This window comes from Palaemon carinicauda, chromosome 40 (assembly GCF_036898095.1).
Source record: "Palaemon carinicauda isolate YSFRI2023 chromosome 40, ASM3689809v2, whole genome shotgun sequence".
Taxonomy (NCBI): Eukaryota; Metazoa; Arthropoda; class Malacostraca; order Decapoda; family Palaemonidae; genus Palaemon; species Palaemon carinicauda.
Genome location: NC_090764.1, coordinates 31148646 through 31168645, shown reverse-complemented (window position 1 = coordinate 31168645; position 20000 = coordinate 31148646). Strand labels below are relative to the sequence as shown.

Genomic DNA, 20000 nt, shown 5'->3' with positions numbered 1-20000 from the left:
TGTCTGGTAAACTTGAAAAATAATACATTGCAGGCGGCAATATATGAACACTGAATATAAAAAAGGTCTCTTTACTTTACACTCAAAACAAAACTTGGTGATGCCTTTATAAGAACTATTCTGAACCAACCTCTTACTTCGGTTCTTGGCCAAGGATTACGAGCAAAGCACTGATAGGAAATATTGTTTATCAAAATAATACATTCTTTTATAAAAATAAATATATTTTATAAAAAGTTAGCACCAAATCTCAAGAATTAACACCAAAAATAAATCACTCGAAATTTAAATCTGAACTAAACCTTACACTAAGACAAAAGAAAGACTGAAAAAATAGACAGTCACTTGTTTCACTGGAAATTAATTTGATAAAATTATTCAATTTTGACAATTAATGAAAAGACTTAACACTTTAACACTCTAATGAACATAAAATGATGAAATTTACATATATGTAACTGTTACACTTCCGTGTTTTGGTTCACACAAGGTTACCGAACAGTTAAGCAAAATAAATACACTTCACTGTTCAACCTAATCTCACAGGGCCAAGTTACAAAAACTCATATGACAAAATGTACTTACATTAACACACTACACTTGAATTAACATCCAATAATTTCACCAACGTTTGAACAACACTATACACGATATACGTTGGATAAAAAATCACTTACGTTTGAGAGAATAGCTCTTTACACACTTGAGAGGAGAGAAGGCTGGTGGACGTTAGGTCTTTCAAAGGGATAGGCTGGGTCTCCTCTGCTGCTAATGCATTCCTAGGGTCTATATATAATGACTTAATTCATCTAGAATTTTCTAATAGATCATTCTCGTGGCGTGGGGGCAAGGCTCTAGCAGCGTACAGTTGCCAACATAGTAAATTTGAAGAAGGGGTACTAACCTTGCTTTCGAGGCAACCCTCTATCAGCTAACCCAGCCCACCTACCTCTCGTGAGAATAAAGAGAGTAAATCTAATTCGAGAACTTTCATGGACTTTCTAACCACTTGGAAACAAAAAATGACGCAATCCCATCTGCTATTACCTCATGTGTGTGATACAGCATACCTAAATGACACTACATAGGACTTCATAATAAAACTACATGAAATAGAAAGGTAATTCTTAAAAATAACGAAAAATTACATCTATGAAACTGAATGAAAACACAATTAAATGAATGACGAAAGTCTTATGTAACTTACATACATTAACTTAAACCTAAGTGAGTGGAACTCACCTTATAAGCTGGCTATACATCTCTTAAATACTCGATTAACTTACATGAATAGAATAATTACTCTTATACTGACCAGCTTCGTAAGAATATATATCTATTATATATATATATATATATATATATATATATATATATATATATATATATATATATATATATATATATATACACACATATATATATATATATACATATATATATATATATATATATATATATATATTAATTATATCTATTTAATTTTGATGTGGCGTTTCCATATTATCAGTAATTTATTAAGACTACACAACCGTTCGTTAGCAGCAGTCAGTACATGAGTGGATGATCGAAAAAGACAGTTGCTGATGACATAAAATCAATTTGGCTAGAGAATCGGACTAGCAACTTCATCCAATAAAAAGAAGATGGCAGAAAACCCGAGGTAACACCTAACGCCACTACCTCTCATGAAAAATGTTTATACTAAATAAATACTTATGTGTATATATATATATATATATATATATATATATATATAAATATACAAATATATAAGCTGTACTACCCATACTATGTTCATTTGCTGTAAGCGATCAGAGGACAATCTCCCACCATTATCAATTCGCACTGGCCAGCATGGTGATAAAAACTAGCTAAACCTCAAACATGAATAAAGACATGTAGTGGATTAGAATCGACCGCATTTGTAGTTGTACATAAATATATATATATATATATATATATATATATATATATATATATATATAGAGAGAGAGAGAGAGAGAGAGAGAGAGAGAGAGAGATATATATATATATATATATATATATATATATATATATATATACATATATATGTATACATATATATGTATATATATATATATATATATATATATATATATAATGATTAAATAAAAATATAAAAACACATAAAGCAGCGCATCTAAATCCCTTGTATTCAATAAAAGGAAATGGTGATTAAACGTCCCCTAATAACGAGTGTTGTTTACATCCTGGGGTTGAATTTTTACCAAAGGCTTATTGTCTTTATGTTTATCGCTGAACTTGTTATTGCAAAGGAAACTTTTCCGAAATTAAGCTAATAATGGTTCCTTTGTCTCGCAAGTTCACAGAAAGCATTATACAGCTTTTTTCACAGTTCGCCGGATAACTTTTATTTTAATTCTCTTTCTCTGTCATTATTACTTAAATTAGCGTCTAAATGTTATTTCATCATAGTGAATGTCGTATTGCCATATCCTATATTCTGAGAACTAGCATTATGATCACTTCCCTGTATAAAGAAAGTTTAATAAAATCATACAAATGTATTCGCCATACTGACAACAACAACAACAACAACAACAACAACAACAACAACAACAACAACAATAATAATAATAATAATAATAATAATAATAATAATAATAATAGTGTTAGTCTGTTACAAAATATAAATTTAGGACATCAAACTACGGCGGTTCACTTGAAACTACAAACAAGTTCCCTTCATCCCAATGCTCTTTCAGTCATTATTTGTTTTATCAATGTTATCATGGAAAAAATTACAATTTCACTACGTTTCAAATGGAAAATAATACGTAGGATTATTGTTACTGAATTTGTAAAATGGAAATGCAATACAATAAGGTTCATCAGTGTCAACTCTTGAGCATTTGTTTGAGATGTTTTACCTACTTAATGAAAGATTCAGTGCCTCAATTTCAGGAAACAATACTGTATTTAGCTACTATAGTTTTCCTGGGTAAGGTATGTATAAAAATGTATTAAGTGTAGTCTTACGCAAGCTCTCCTCTACTTTCATCCTCTTCCATTTCTTTCGCATATATAGGTTAACTTGATTAAACATATATTTCTGGCGCAGTATCAGGACATTACCTTTCCACTACGAAAAAAAAAATTATCTTGTTCTTTTACTAGACGTGACATTTTCATGCTCTAAGTCTTTAAAAACTCCTCCCAATTTCTTATTCTAAGTAACCTTTGCGTCAATAGGCATGGGAGGTGATATGATAAAGTAACCTTGAGGGATCATTTGAATATTATATGGTAATTATAAATTTATACATTGTTGATATTAGCGTTAATGATAAGTCTATTCTTTAAAAGCCATCGAATTGAAGACGAACTTTTCAGGCATTGTGAAATAAACCATGACTGCGGCACTAATAATAATAATAATAATAATAATAATAATAATAATAATAAAAATAATAATAATAATAAGAAGAAGAAGAAGAAGAAGTAGAAGAAGAAGAAGTTCCCGTCACAGACTAATAATTGCTGATGTCATCATAACCCTTTTAATCGCCATTATTCATCTAAACATCATAATCTGTCAATACTGATTATTTTTATCATTATTATGTTCAGAACCTTCTCTAACTCACACCGTGTACCCGTATTAATCGGAGTACCTCTCCAATTGCGCCACGTTGTTCGGCAATCTTAGGAAGTGAAGGGTCCTTGTCGAAGGGCTCTTGTGCATGTCACTTCAATTCTTCGAGTATCGCTTTCATCCCAATTTCCATTAGCGAAGATAAGCCTAATGTAAATTACCCTTTTCTTTCTATAAAAGACTGCCAGATAAGTGGCTTCTTACTTAGGATAACCAACTATTTCTTCATTCCAATGTAATTTCCTGCAAAGTAATATTGGGTAATATTTTCTCATTTATATGGATCAACTTTTTTCATCTAAATGTTGTACCTTATTTTTCTTTTTAAGACAATTCTAGAATGTATGGGTGAGATTCAAATTACACTCTTTAACATCAACTTTAAGTGATCATTTATTCATAGACTTGACACATTAACATAGCTTTATACACTGCAATCCGTAGTCTCATTCTCTTTCGTTCTAATTTCGAGAATTTAAACTGAGATTAACCTTTCTCTCCAGATGCCTTTATGGATGATGAAAGGTAACTTATTATTCAAGAAAACACCCAAATACCAAAGACATTTGCATACTTAAGTTCAACCATTTTGTAGTCTAACACAGGTCTATTAACTAGCAGGTTACCAAAATCGAAAGGGGAGATTAAATGATAACAAAGTAAAGTTATCTAAGGTTATAGTTCCATAACAGCAAAGGAGTTTGTACCTATGAAAAGATCTTGTTATCAGATAAACATATATTTTTTTCTATATATGCATACTAACCACTGAAGTACCAAACATCAGTCGCAAAATGTTTCTGCATTCTGAATACCAGTAGTAACTGAGGGGATTAATTTCTAGTCTCTTTCCTTGAAAAAATGCGAAAAATATCCAGGATTAAAAATTATTTCGGACTAATATACATATATATATATATATATATATATATATATCATATATATATATATATATATATATATATATACATATATATATATATATATATATATATATTTTATATATATATATATATATATATATATATATATATATATATATATATATATATATATATATATATATATATTAACAAACTTAATTGTTTACACATAAGTAAAGGAATTACAACATGACTGAATGAACTGTTATATATATATATATATATATATATATATATATATATATATATATATATAATGTACATATATTTATATATATATATATATATATATATATATATATATATATATATACATAATGTACATATATATATATATATATATAGTATACATATATATATTATACATACATACATACATATATATATATATATATATATATATATATATATATATATATATATATATGTATAATATTCAATTATTTATGTATAATGAGGCTCTTAATCTACGGTTTTCAACTTTCTCGTATATGGTTAGAAGCTGGAAGATGAACGATCATTTGCACAACGATATCGAAAAACAAAAATGAAAAAGAGAACAAAGTAAAAAGCAAAAATACATTCATGCATCTTCTCTAATTCCTACCATCCCCATTGCCATTGAGTGAAGACCTAAATTAAATACCAAACCAATTGGGTTGAAGAACTGACAGAACTAGAGAACATGAAACGGGGCAGTACAAAAATTGAATTAAAAAAGTAGTACACAAACAGACGGAAACGAATAAAAGAGGGGAACATTTTAAGCCAAGAACTATGCCTTTGATGTGCTGGGATTACCGAACGCTTTTTATTCGGGTCAGTTTACCTATTTCGAATCAGAAATTGGACTCTGGGGGAGATTTTTCTAAGCGCCAGTAACTTTTTACAAACCTCATATATAAACTCCCCTCCGATTCTCTTTGAGCTAATTCGACAATAAACAAGTCAATGGTTTTAGTGAATATAATCCTTGAAGAATACGACAGAATTTGTGTCTCCCTAATACAGTATTTTAGTTAATAATGAGATGGCTACAGAAAAATTATAATTTGCGTATGGTAGTGTTATATTTAGGGATATAATAATAATAATAATAATAATAATAACATTACTATTATTATTATTATATACTAAATCTTTTTCAACCATAATTTGCGTATGGTAATATTATATTTAGGAAACTATAATAACAACAACAACAATAATAATAATAATAATAATAATAATAATAATAATAATAATAATAATAATAATAACAATAACAAAATAATAATAAATATGAATATATACGTTAACTATTCTTCAAAGAAGGCTGGAATGATCTTCTTTGTAAAAAGGCCAATATCAATTGTTATATATTAATATTTGTTCAAAAATTTTACTCACTTAAAACATACCGCATGACAGCCCTTTAAATCAGATCAAGCCTGACCCTTCTTGCAAGCGCAATCCGTAAATGATCAAGTACCACCGTGTTCAGGCAGTCGCAAAAGAGCCAGAGGGGAGGACCAAATTTCGTCTCCCTTTTCCTTGACCATTGTGGAGGCATCCAGGACGTCTTGTCAGATTCGCCGGTTCAGCTGTTGTCATGGCAACGTTCACGTGAATTCCACCCAACAAGGGAAGCCAAAAGCAATTCTCTATCTCGGAGAGAAATTCGGTCGAATACGACGCAAGCAATATTAAGCTGTCAAATACAGAGAAAAGCACGATTGAATGCAAGTTTTCTCTTTTATTCAATTTTATATTATGAAACATCAAGGTTTCTATAGGATAAGCACACTTAAGATTAGATATTTTACACGGAACATAACGGTGACATATGCAATTATGAAGATTTGTTTTTGTTTTTTATTTTTTTAATGAAATAAAACGCCCGAAAATTTAAGCTTAGGTTTACATAACGTCATTCATATGTAAACATCTTTATACATATAAATTCAAACCAAACCATTTTTTAGATATCCTTTCAGCATCTGTAGTGAACAGGGACATCGTACAGAAATGCTAAAAAAGAAAAAAGATCTGTACATTATATATATATATATATATATATATATATGTAAATATATATATATACATATAAATATATACATATATATATATATATATATATATATATATATACACACATGACCATGAACACAAACACACAAACATATATATATATATATATATATACTGTATATATACATATATATGTATAAATTTATATATATATATATATAAATATATATATATATATATATATATATATATATATATATATATATATATATATATATATATATATATATACACACACACACGACCATGAACACAAACACACAAACATATACATATATATATATATATATATATATATATATATACAGTAAATATATATATATATATATATATATATATATATATATATATATATATATATATATATAACGGATTTTGAGCGAAGCGAAAAATCTATTTTTGGGTGAGATAGCCATGTCGTCCTGATGGAAGTTCCTATAGGGTAGCTTCCTAGGGTATATTACAACTACGGCGATATTCCCAGAGAATTTACCTTAAGGTACCAGAATTCTAACTCCTGGAGCGAGTATCCCTCGTGAAAGGGATATCGCGACATATCAGAGGACGTATTCTAGACACGTCACATGGCAATCTACGACCTGAACAGAGATTCGTCTCGTAGGAGGGAGATTGACGAGATACGAATTCGGGAAAGAAAAAGGGGAGCCGCTCCCAAGGCTTCCCTATCCCCCGATTCGTATGCGTGCCTGGCGCCAATCCTGGCGCCATCTGTATTCCTTGTAGCGTACACGAGGTGCTACAGATACTGTATGTAGGGAGGGGTCCTACAGCCTTTTCTTAGAAAGGCAAGGGCGGGTCCATCAGGACGACATGGCTATCTCACCCAAAAATAGATTTTTCGCTTCGCTCAAAATCCGTTTTTTGGGCTCAAGCCATGTCGTCCTGATGGAAGTGTACCAGAGCATTACTGTATCTGTGGATTCTCAGAACGTGCCGTACTCCCCGGAGATATTTATTCCCGGTCGACTAGACCTAGAGACCTAAGATGTTACCGTTATACATCTTTTCAACTAACTATAAACTATGTTAGAGCTTCCTGCCCCCTACAGGGAAGAGTCCTACTAGACTCTGGAAAGTCTCGAAGAGTACATATATCTATGTATGAATACCAGGCAAGCTAATATAGTGGTCTCGCCCTATATTAAGTAAAGCATAGTTTGTATAGAACCACTGCGTCAATATATTGACCAGTCATCCGCACAATACTTGTATTGGACAAAGGTTTATATCCGCATAGGAAGAAACTAATAAAACCGCCCTCGTCCCTTTATGGGACGGAGTCCTCCCATTAGGGGACTTACATAAACCAATGCAACATAGCTTGCAAAACAGAACAATTCTATCAGAATTATCCCAGATAAGATACATAGAATTAAAATGCTCAATTATACCAATAAATTGACACAGGTGAAAGAGACGCAAGGTTCTCAAGAACAAGTTTATTGACAGATAATAAACAGACAGGTTAACAACAAATATATATATTTATATAAAAGAGGGTAACCCAAAACTTTAAGCATAAGTATGATAGTAAACAGAACTTGTTTATCTGAAAGAAAAACCATTAAACACCACTTTAATGAGATACCAAGGTATCAAGTCATAAAAAATCTGTATTACAAATCAATCACATTAGCGTTAGAAACGCTTGGCACACATGTCTGAACTTATGCAAGGTTCACCTTTAAAGGAAGGAACAGTCTATATGGGCACTTGGTGCCCTCATTTAGTTTGTAGTACAGTATGTACCTACACACTCACCCTGGACTTAATCGTCCCAATTAAGACCACTGTTCCTCGCAGAGTTAAACAGTAGGGTTAACTACACGACCCACTGCTACCACAGATCTCTTAAGTTCCTCTACTTGCTTCGCATAGTGGCGAAAGAACACCCTGGAAGACTTCCAGCCCGTGTATGAACGGAGATGTTCAAAATCCATACAATTAAAGAAATTTAGGGATGAGGCAACTTTCCTCGGATCGTGACCTGCGGGTGTACTGTCAGGATCCGCTCTGCGAATAAAATATGTCATTTTCGCTCTGAGTTGATTCAGAGATAAATTTGAGCCTGATGTTTCTCCCCTGAATAGTTGACTACCCTTGAAGTCTGAAGTTCTACGAAGATAGACCTTTAGGCATTCTACTGGACATAGAGATGCATCTTCTTTCAGAGGACAGATTCTCCAGGGACCCCACCTGTTGGTGGGTAACTCATTCTTGGCGAGAAACGTAGGATCCGGAAACAGGTTCAGCTCCCCCCCATCCAGGAACTGAACACGACCTGCCTCTCTCGAGAGGGCTACGATCTCACTAACCCTGGCCCCGGACGCGAGTGCAAATAGGAAAATAACTTTTTGCGTCAAATCCTTTAACGCACATTCTTCATTGCTCAACAAGGAGGCGAAATGAAGAACTTTGTCTAAAGACCATGAGATGGGCTTTGGAGGTGCTGAAGGTCTGAGCCTAGCGCAGGCTTTCGGAACTTTATTAAAGATCTCGTTACCTAGGTCGATCTGGAAGGCAAATAAAATGGGTCTCATCAAAGCCGATTTACACACTGAAATCGTGTTAGCTGCCAATCCTTGGCCATGGAGGTGGATGAAGAAAGATAAGCAGAAATCTGTTGAGATCTCCTGCGGATTCTTTGCCTTTACAAAGGCCACCCATTTTCTCCAAGATGACTCATATTGCCTTCTAGTCGATTTGCACTTGTATTCCTCTAGGAAGTCTATGCTGGCTTTCGAAATCCCGAAGCGCTTTCTCACCGCTAGGGCGAGAAAATCATGAGCTGCAGGGTCTGGGTTTTCTGTAATGAAGCGCAGACAGTCGACTTCTGGACTCGCTGGGTCAGAACTGGATGTGGTAGCGGCACGAACTTCATCTGTAGTTCCAACGCCAAGGGGAACCACATGCTGTTCGCCCACTTGTGGGCCACTATTGCCGCTACCCCCTTGAAGGATCTCAGTTTGTTGAGGACCCTCAACAGAAGGTTGTGAGGAGGGAACAGATAAATCCTGGACCATCTGTTCCAGTCGAGGGACATTGCGTCCACTGCTTCCGCTAAGGGGTCCTCGTACGGGGACACGTACAGGGGCAACTTCTTGTTGTCTTTCGTCGCAAAGAGGTCTATTTGCAGTTCTGGGACTTGATTCAGAATGAAGGAAAATGATCCTGCGTCTAAGGACCATTCCGACTCTATCGGTGTGAACCTGGATAGAGCGTCCGCTGTCACATTGCGGACTCCTTGAAGGTGAACTGCCGACAGGTACCACTTCTTCTTTTCCGCCAATCGGAAAATGGCTAACATCACTTGGTTGAGAGGTGGTGACCTCGACCCTTGTCGATTCAAGCATCTCACAACCACCTCGCTGTCTGTCACCAATCTTATGTGGATCGAGTGACGCGGGGAGACTTTCTTTAAGGTAAGGAGCACTGCCATAGCTTCTAGAAAGTTTATATGAAAGGTCCTGAATAGCTTGGACCAAGTCCCCTGGACTTTTTTCCGATGAGAGTGACCTCCCCATCCCTCCTTTGAGGCGTCTGAGTGAATCGTCAACGACGGGGGAGGTGGCTGAAGAAGAACAGACTTCTTTAGATGTCTGGCTTGGGACCAAGGTCTGAGAAGAGTACGTAGCCGAGGCGGCACTGGTCTTCTCAGGTCTCTTCGCGCGTTTGATGCATACCTTCTCCAAACTCCGGTTGCATCCTTTAGCTGTGCTCTTAGCACTGGGTCTGTCACTGAAGCAAACTGGAGAGAGCCTAGTACCCTCTCCTGTTCGCGTCTTGATATCCTTTCGGAATCTAGAAGTCTCTTGACAGAGCCCGCTATCTCCTTCCTTTTCTTCATTGGGATGGAGAAACTGTGTGACAAAAGGTCCCAGTGGATTCCCAGCCACTGGAACTTTTGGGATGGAGAAAGTCGAGACTTTTTCTTGTTGATCTTGAAGCCTAGGTACTCTAGGAACTGGATCACCTGACTGGAAGCTTGCAAGCATTCGGTCTCGGATGCTGCCCACACCAGCCAGTCGTCCAGGTAGGCTACTACCTGAATTCCCTTTAGGCGTAATTGTTTGAGAGCTGCGCTCGCAAGCTTCGTGAAAATCCTTGGGGCTATGTTTAGCCCGAATGGCATGGCTCTGAAGGCGTACAGTTTCCGTTGTAGCCTGAACCCTAGGTAGGGGGAGAGTCGACGGCTGATTGGAATGTGCCAATAGGCGTCTGACAAGTCTATAGAGACTGAGTATGCCCTCTTGGGCAGTAAGGTCCTTATGTGTTGCAGTGTTAGCATCTTGAATTTGCAATTCACTATGAACTTGTTGAGTGGTGACAAGTCCAGAATGACTCTGAGCTTTTCCGAGTCTTTCTTGGGAACACAAAACAGCCTCCCTTGGAATTTGATGGACTTCACCTTTCGGATCACATTTTTCTCCAACAGTTCTTGAACGTACTCCTCCAAAATGGGGGTGGAGTGTTGGAAAAACCGAAGGCATGGGGGTGGAGTGCTGTACCAGCTCCAACCCAGTCCATTCTTGAGTAGGCTTTGGGCCCAGGGATCGAAGGTCCAGCGATCCCAAAATTTCATCAGTCTCCCTCCTACCTGTATCATTTCACTTGGACTGCCGTCCTGAGGTCTTGCCTCCCTGACCACGACCACCTCTGAATCCCCTTCCCCTTGAGGGGCGCCTAGACGAGCCTCTGGCTGCTCCTCTAGGTTTTGCACGAAAGGAAGAAGACTGTCCTTCGAACGTTGGGGCGAATGTGGTTGACTGACCTGGCACAGCCTGGGGTACCCACTGAAAGGCAGTCGGGGTTTGTGCCACCATCTGGGGCACTGGAGGCAAAGGCAATTGCAGTTGCTGTTGCTGTCTATAAGGCTTGGCTGGCCGAAATGGTAGCCTAGTCTTCATATTCTTCCTCTTTGGTTGAGGACCCTCATCCGGGGAAGATTTTCTTTTGATAGCCAGGCCCCACTTCTGGAGAAGATTTCTATTCTCCACGGCGGCCTTATCAACAACCTCTTTGACCACATCGGTAGGGAAAAGGTCTTTTCCCCAAATGTTGGAGGAGATTAACTTCCTTGGTTCGTGTCTCACCGAAGCCCCGGTGAACACGAACTCCCTGCAAGCTCTCCTTGCCTTGACGAAGCTATAAAGGTCCTTCGTCACTGTGGCTAAGTGAGACTTAGCCACTACCATGAACATTTCATGGACCTTGGGGTCACTTGCCATCGTCTCGAGAGTAGTCTGATGAGACATTGAGGCAGCCAGTCTTTCTTTTGTCTCGAACTCTCTTCGTAAAAGAGATTCGGACAGCTTGGGGAGGTCCTCGCCGAATTGCCGTCCGGCAATATCAGCCTCCAACTTTCCCACTGAGAATGTCAGATGGACATCCTTCCAGTCTTTGTGGTCCATAGGTAGGGCCAGCGACAAGGGTTTACACTCCTCCAGGGAGGGGCAAGGCTTGCCGGCCTCGACTGCCTTTAGGACAGCCGCAAACCCTTTCTGTAAAAAGGGGAAGGCTCTATCAGGAGAGGACACAAACGAAGGGAGCTTCTTGCTCAATGCAGCTACCTTCGAATTCGAGAAGCCCCTCTCTTTCATCGAGGATGAAAGTAGGGCTTGAGCCTTAGCGTGGTCCATAATAATGACCTCCTTCGGCTCTGTCTCCTCCCTTGAAGCTGGTTCTTTTCTCTGCCGGACATAGCAGTCCGGATATGATGCCTTGCTGGGCCAGAATTCTACCTCCTCTAGGGGAACTGAACCCAGCTTATCCGAGATGACAATCTTTCCAGTCGTCATCGGCATGTGCTCAGCATACCTCCATGGGTTAGCATCTGAGCATATGGGAAGGTCTTTCACATTGAGCCTTTTCCGGGGCCCATGTGATTCTGCCAGGGACTGCATACGCAGTTCCATTGCAGCTGCCTTCTCCTGATTCTCCTTCTGCATTTGTTGGATCATTCCAACAATCGAAGAGAGGGCCTGTCCCAGTTCTACTGGGAGGCCAGCCGATGTTGAGGGGATAGGCTCCGGCATCTGAACCGGAGTAGCCGACACCTCGTCGACCTCATCCTCTACGACATCCGGGGTTTGAACTTGATCCTGACCTTCTGCCAGGAGGTCTTCTTCCAAACGTTCGTCCAGGTCAGACATCCTGTCACACAACTGGATGTCTTGCATCGCATCTGCGACTTCCTCGTCCACCTGGACTTGATCTTGAAGGATCTCCTCTTGAGGCTGGGGAATCACTGCCTCAGCTGATGCCTGGGGAAAAAGATACGCCCTCATCTTCTCACTTGGAAGATAAGGGCCAGAGGTGTTCTTCTTGAAGCCCCTTACCCAAGTACGAAGCTTTTCCCTAGCTATATCCCTTGATTCCGCCGTTCTAGGGGAATCAAAAGCCTCAGTAATCAGGTTAGTGCATACAGTACATACCTGAGGGTCCCAATACTGGAGATCATCCTTGGAGACAGCACATGCTGCGTGTCTCCTACAACACTCATGTCCGCAGAGGTTCTTGCTGCGGACATTGCAGAAAACATTTCCGCACTTCGGAGGGTCCTCCTGTAAAGAGAAGAAATTTCCATGAGTATCAAGTGAACTATGTATCACTGGATATGCATAGTATAGCATAACAATTCATAAATGAAAGACACACACTTGTGTTTCCCTCACAACCCATTGTTGCAGCCTTCCAGATAATAAAATCAAAATGGTTTATCTCTACTAGAGTAACCAATGCAAGGTTTCCAGAGGAAACAGGTGGAGCTCACACCTAGGCAATGATTTTAAAATCCTGGATAATAGACGGGGAAGAACTCTGCTTCCTGTCTGAGGGCAACAGCAAAGGGCTGTGCAAGAAAACACAATAGTGTTAGAAGATACAGTGCTGTACCTAAACTTTTATTATAGTTTTCTTCTTACTGTATATGCTATACAGAAGAATACTAGTACAGTATAGGAGGATGTGTGCCGGCCTGCCTTTGCCGGCCGGCACACACCACAATTAGCTTTAAAGTATACTACTTAACAGCTATAGGGCGGCAGCCCTCTGGTTCAAATGCCTGTGCCGGCGGCAGCAGCTGCCGGCCAGCAACAGCCAGTGTTGGCCGGCAATGATTGCCGGCCAGCAACTACACAAGGTAGTACCCAGCTGCCGGCCACACTCTTGGTGACCGGCAGACAAGGACTGACATAAGCCGGCCGGCAAAGGTACAAGACCGATGCCAGCCGGCAGCAAAAGAACCAGAAGACTACACCTGCCCGGCTGCCGGCCTCATAGGCCGGCAGCCGGGACAGGTACAGCACTAAAAGAAAATAGAATGGATGCCGGGATAAGAGTGTACACAACCCCCCAAGCCCGGCAACCGAAAGAGTGCATATAAGGAAGGGGAGAAACTTAATTCAGGCTTCCTTGACCAATGCCGTCCGGCTCTGCCGGCAGGCATGGATGAGGGACCAAGAGAGGTCCGGGCAGCACTCGAAAACATAAGACCCTTGCCGTCCAGCGTCTCTGCCGGCCGGCAATGGGCTTAGTCAATCCATATCCCAACCTATACTAGGTCCAGAAGTAGAATGACATATGGTACAGTAATACCCCTGCCGGCCAGCTCTGCCGGCCGGCAAGGTACAGTACAGTAATGGCTAGGCCATTACGGAGATAGAGGGGGAAGGGACAAGAGGGTCCTGCCAACCTTGCTTTAGTGACAGATCACCCGCAGCCAAGAACTTTGTCTTAGCCTAAGGGAGATCTAAGGGAAAGGGCCAGCGCAGTAGTATAATACCTGCCAGCTTCCAGAGCACCAAAGCAAGGAAGGCGTTGCTACTCCCAAGGGAAGATTTATCCTCCCCGAGAACAGCAACAGGACTTAGTCTGGTCGATCACACAAGAAGGAATCATAACTACAGAAACCTTCGATAGTGACCTAAGGGAGCTAAGCTCCCTTTGTAAGTGTTAGGTCAGCGAGGGAGACTCTGCCCCAAGCCAAACAACACGGACTCAGACTAAAAACTCTGTTGTTCTGTCCCTCTTTGAACCAGACTCTGCTGGAACAGGAAGGTACAGTAACACCCTAGTATAGTTTTATCGAAAATAAATTCGGAAAAAACCACTTAGGGATAAGCCCAAGGCTTAAACAGAGGGAAAGGGATTGCATACCTTCTCCGAAGAAAAGAAAGCAACCGGGGAGTATAATAAAGTATACTAAGGCTCCATAAGCAATTAGCCTAGGCACCAAGAGAATCGATTACCTAATTCACCGAAACTCTCACGTATACAATCTTGGAAATATTCCACACAGTCTAAAATGTATAAAATATAGCCTAAAGCTTCAATAAAATTTTAATTACACTCGGAAAAACCATAATCATGCATTCAGTACTAGGACCAAACGACTAGGCTACATGGCCTAGCGTAGGCCAGAATGGCGAATACTTCGCCAAATAATACTAAGCACGAAAGGAAATCCTATGTAAAGCTAAATAGCTAAATTTTATTAAGCAAAACAACCAGGAATGTCACTCTGACTAACTAATTTATACCTAGCGAGTGACAGTGTCCAGGACACCTCTGGTAGGCTACGGCTCTTGTATCAAAGATTAATCCTATTAATCACTCAAAATTTTACCAAGAGCCTACATTTATACATAACAGACACTATACTCAACTTATCCGAGGTCAACGAAGACGAAGAAGCCATGAAAAGCTGAATAAATCCAAGATTTGCGAGAAAAACAGGAAAAAACACCGAGTTGTTAAGCTACGCAAAAAGGAATGGAGATGGCGCCAGGATTGGCGCCAGGCACGCATACGAATCGGGGGATAGGGAAGCCTTGGGAGCGGCTCCCCTTTTTCTTTCCCGAATTCGTATCTCGTCAATCTCCCTCCTACGAGACGAATCTCTGTTCAGGTCGTAGATTGCCATGTGACGTGTCTAGAATACGTCCTCTGATATGTCGCGATATCCCTTTCACGAGGGATACTCGCTCCAGGAGTTAGAATTCTGGTACCTTAAGGTAAATTCTCTGGGAATATCGCCGTAGTTGTAATATACCCTAGGAAGCTACCCTATAGGAACTTCCATCAGGACGACATGGCTTGAGCCCAAAAATATATATATAAAATGAACGCATTTCTGTGTTCAATAAAAATAGATTTCTAACTCGCTGGGGATCGAAGAAAATTGGGTTCCATGCCAGTATGACATAGAAATTACAATAGGCCTACTTCTTTTAAACACAAGATATTTTGTTCTTTAGGGGTTATTCAAATTATATGCCAACAGTTGGGTTAAGAGAATGAACGTGGTGAGGGGGGATATATGTGTGTTGGGACTGGAATAAGATACCAGAATTAGGAATAAATTAAATATGGTGACATGAATGGTCGATCCTGCTATTCAGTGGGGCTAATAAGGTTGAAAGAAGAAAAACTCCATATATATATATATATATATATATATATATATATATATATATATATATATATATATATATATATATATACATACACACACACACACACACACATATATATATATATATATATATATATATATATATATATATATATATATATATGGTACTTCGCTATGTTACTTTAAGTTTTAAATGAATAGATATCTTAGCGGCGTCCAAAAATTGAAGATAGTGTTCCTCCGAACAACTGAGCTGCAGTTAGTAGGCTATTCAGGACAACAGCCAAAATTCTGGTTATGGCTAACTTACAGTATATATAATACCGTACCATCATATCATTAAGATTACGGCAGAGCAACTCGGTTTACGGTACACATACTCTACGTGCAATGAAGTGGGTCCTGGTGCAATCAATCCCCCATAATAACTGTAAAATAAGCACAAGTTAGCGATCACACAGGTGTTTCTTTTTTCCCCATGATTACTACGGATAGCGCTCAAAACAGATTAAGAGTAGGCATTTTTGTGTGAATATTCTTACCGGTTAAAATGACTCCAGTTGCAATCACTTTACAATGGAGATAGGAAATTTATACAGCTTTTCAACAAAAACATATCAATAGCCTAGCTTTTTTTTACACAAAATAAATATATGATAGGAAGTAGGCAAAATTTCACTTATAACTACTTATCCACATCGTTATATTTACGACAGTGCAATTTGCAATTACTGACATAATAAGTATTTTCATCTTGAAAAATAACTGCACTGGAGCAATCGCAAAAAAAAAAGAAAGAAAAAAAAAATTCAATACTGCACTTACCTCCCAAAACCGAGATGAAGGGTAGGCATAGTTGTGTGAATATTTTCACCATCTTATACTGTACTATAGGGAATTCACTCATCTATACAACGAAAAATATCTCGCAAGACTATCTTTTTTATTCCGCATTATATATGTACGCCGGGTTAGGCCAAATTCCGTTTACAGCCAACTTATAACGTTAATATCGTTAAAATTACAACAGTATTTCACATCGTCGATATTATATCCTAATTTAGTTTACATTAAAGTAAAATGCAATCAATGTCCTTCAATAACTGACATAACAAATGCTTTTATCTTGATAAATAAATGTGTAAGAGTAATTGCATTTTGTGTATATATTTTTTCCTCACATAACTCAAAAGTCACATAATCTAGACAAGTTTGATTACCATGTTGACTATTCTTTCATAATGTATAACCCTTTAGAAAAAAAATAGAATCCAAAATGAATGCTATAACTCAAAAACTCAGGTCGATTCGGCTATTTGAAAATTTTAGTTATTTTCAAGTTTATGCTAGCGGTTAAAGCCTAAGATCTGGGTGAAACATGATGGGCAAAAGACATCGTGGTCAAGGAAAATAATAGATTATAAAACATACATATATCCATACATTATAGCGATATGGATATGTAATACGAATGCACGCACAGTGTATATTTTGAAATACGGAATACAAAGGCTTGTCTGTATGCAAATATTTAAGCAAGCGTACACAGCAACTCCCACAGACATATGGAATCGTGGGTGCATAAGTACAAACGTGAAACAAGAAAAGCTCCCAATTCCGTCAAAATTGGCCCTTCTTCTCAAACTATGTTCCCCAAAGGGACTGTCGTTAAGGCCACCTGTTCTGCAATGTATTCTACTGGCAGTGCCATGTGTCTTTTATCCCATCCCCCTAATTTTCTTGGCTGCTATATATTTCAGAGATGGGTTATGAAGAACACCATGAATTATCATTTTTCCCCCTTTCTTTCCTAATGGTTCACCTTAGCATTTTTGCTTTGAAATTCCTATTTTCTACTATGCTCATGTAGGTATACTCAATAACTTTACTAACCTGTTTTCTTTTATGGTGTGCGTACTTCCTTGAACATTTCTGAAAAAATAAAGAAACAAAATAATTTATTATGTTTATTATCTCTGAATATATGAACAAAATGTGTCAACAACAAGATGAAAACGGATGTTCATTCTTTTGTTAAATGATAATTGATTATAGCAAGATTTATTAAAACGCAGTAAGACTGATACATATTCATGTCAAACGTCTAAACACAATATACGTACACTATATCGAAAAAATATTTCTGTTCAGCAAAAATTATTCTACAATATTAATTTATCAACAAATCCCCGGGCAAATATTTGCAAAAAAATACTACATTCAATATTTTCTGCTCTGAAATGTGCATAATTCTGAAAAAGAGAGAGTCACCGCTAAAAATATGTTGTACTCGTGGACGTAAGTAGCACAATTGCTAGAACAAAGGGGCCTTCCGCATCAAGAGAACAAGAGAATATGTAAGAAAGTAAGCCTTAAATGATTTCAAAGGTGTATTTTTCTATATAAGGGGCTTATTCTTGATTCATCATGCTTAAGCTGGAATGATCAAAGGAGAAGGGAAATTAGTCACCTGTTGTAAAAGAATACACTGTCACCTTATTGAGTTGTTTGCATATACTCTATGTGATTATATATATAAATATAAATATATATATATATATATATATATATATATATATATATATACACACATATATATATAAATATATACATATATATATATATATATATATATATATATATATATATATATATATATATATATATATATATATATATATATATATACAGTAGGCTATCTATGAATATATATATATACATACTGTACGTGCACATATACATATAACATCTCCCTTATATAATGCATGAGTAATTGTCTGGGTATATATACAGTATATATATATATATATATATATATATATATATATATATATATATATATATATATATATATATATATATATAAATATATATATATATATATATATATATATATATATATATATCTATCTATCTATGTATATATATATATATATATATATATATATATATATATATATATATATATATATATATATCCGCTCACGCTCACCGGCATTGACACACGTATAAGTAATTTGTATCCCCTCCTCCTCAGAGTAAGGGAAGAATGAGCAGTCATACCCTGGTCAGAGGGAGTGAGTGTGTATGTGTATGTATATTTATCTAAATATTTAGCTGTCCTTTTTGACAGGTGACGTAAACGAATATATATATATATATATATATATATATATATATATATATATATATATATATGTATATATATATATATACATATATATATATATATATATATATATATGCAGAGAGAGAGAGAGAGAGAGAGAGAGAGAGAGAGAGAGAGAGAGAGAGAGAGAGAGAGAGAGAGAGAGAGAGAGAGAGAGAGAGATATTGCTGCTTCAGAATTTCAAAAAATTAAGACGGCTCATATCCTTCTTAAGCAAAAGTATTTGGTTAATATCTAGAGCATTTAAAGGAACTTCCAACTTTAAATTAAAACTTTATGCATCTCATATATATTCCATGTAATAATGACAGGAAATCCTGCGTCTATTCCCATGCCTGTGTGTTTTTTTCCCCCGTTCCAGAGAATGATTCTTGTCCGATGAAATAATACTTTCAAAAATCACCGTAGGTTTTGCAGCTAAAAGGAGTGGTATAACGTGGTTAAGTTATCTTGAAATCACATATGATAGAAAAAAAAATAATAATGTATTAATTTAGACAACCTTATGCACTAAAAATCATGACAAAGAGTTAAGAAAAGAGAGTGGTATATTAACAGGTGAATTTGTATATCATTGAAGGGAATGTAGGCTACATTACAACATAAATGAGAAATACTAGAATGAGATATTTATTCTATTTGCTTTTTCGTACGATGACATTTTTACAATCAAAAATTCATCATAATCTCAATTATATTACACAGGATTTATTTGAAAGAGTGCATTCTAATTCTTAACCATTGTTGCTGAATTATTATTTT

At 37.1% G+C, this 20000-nt stretch overlaps 1 long non-coding RNA gene across 1 annotated transcript in view; it reads right to left on the bottom strand.

The window, feature by feature from the left end:
• The window catches only part of LOC137632024 (uncharacterized), a 164758-nt gene that overhangs the window by 80310 nt on the left and 64448 nt on the right, over nt 1-20000 (bottom strand). Inside the window, exon 2 of the long non-coding RNA XR_011041998.1 lies at nt 17963-18001. This is a non-coding gene — a long non-coding RNA (uncharacterized lncRNA). The remainder of the gene's footprint in view (nt 1-17962; nt 18002-20000) is intronic.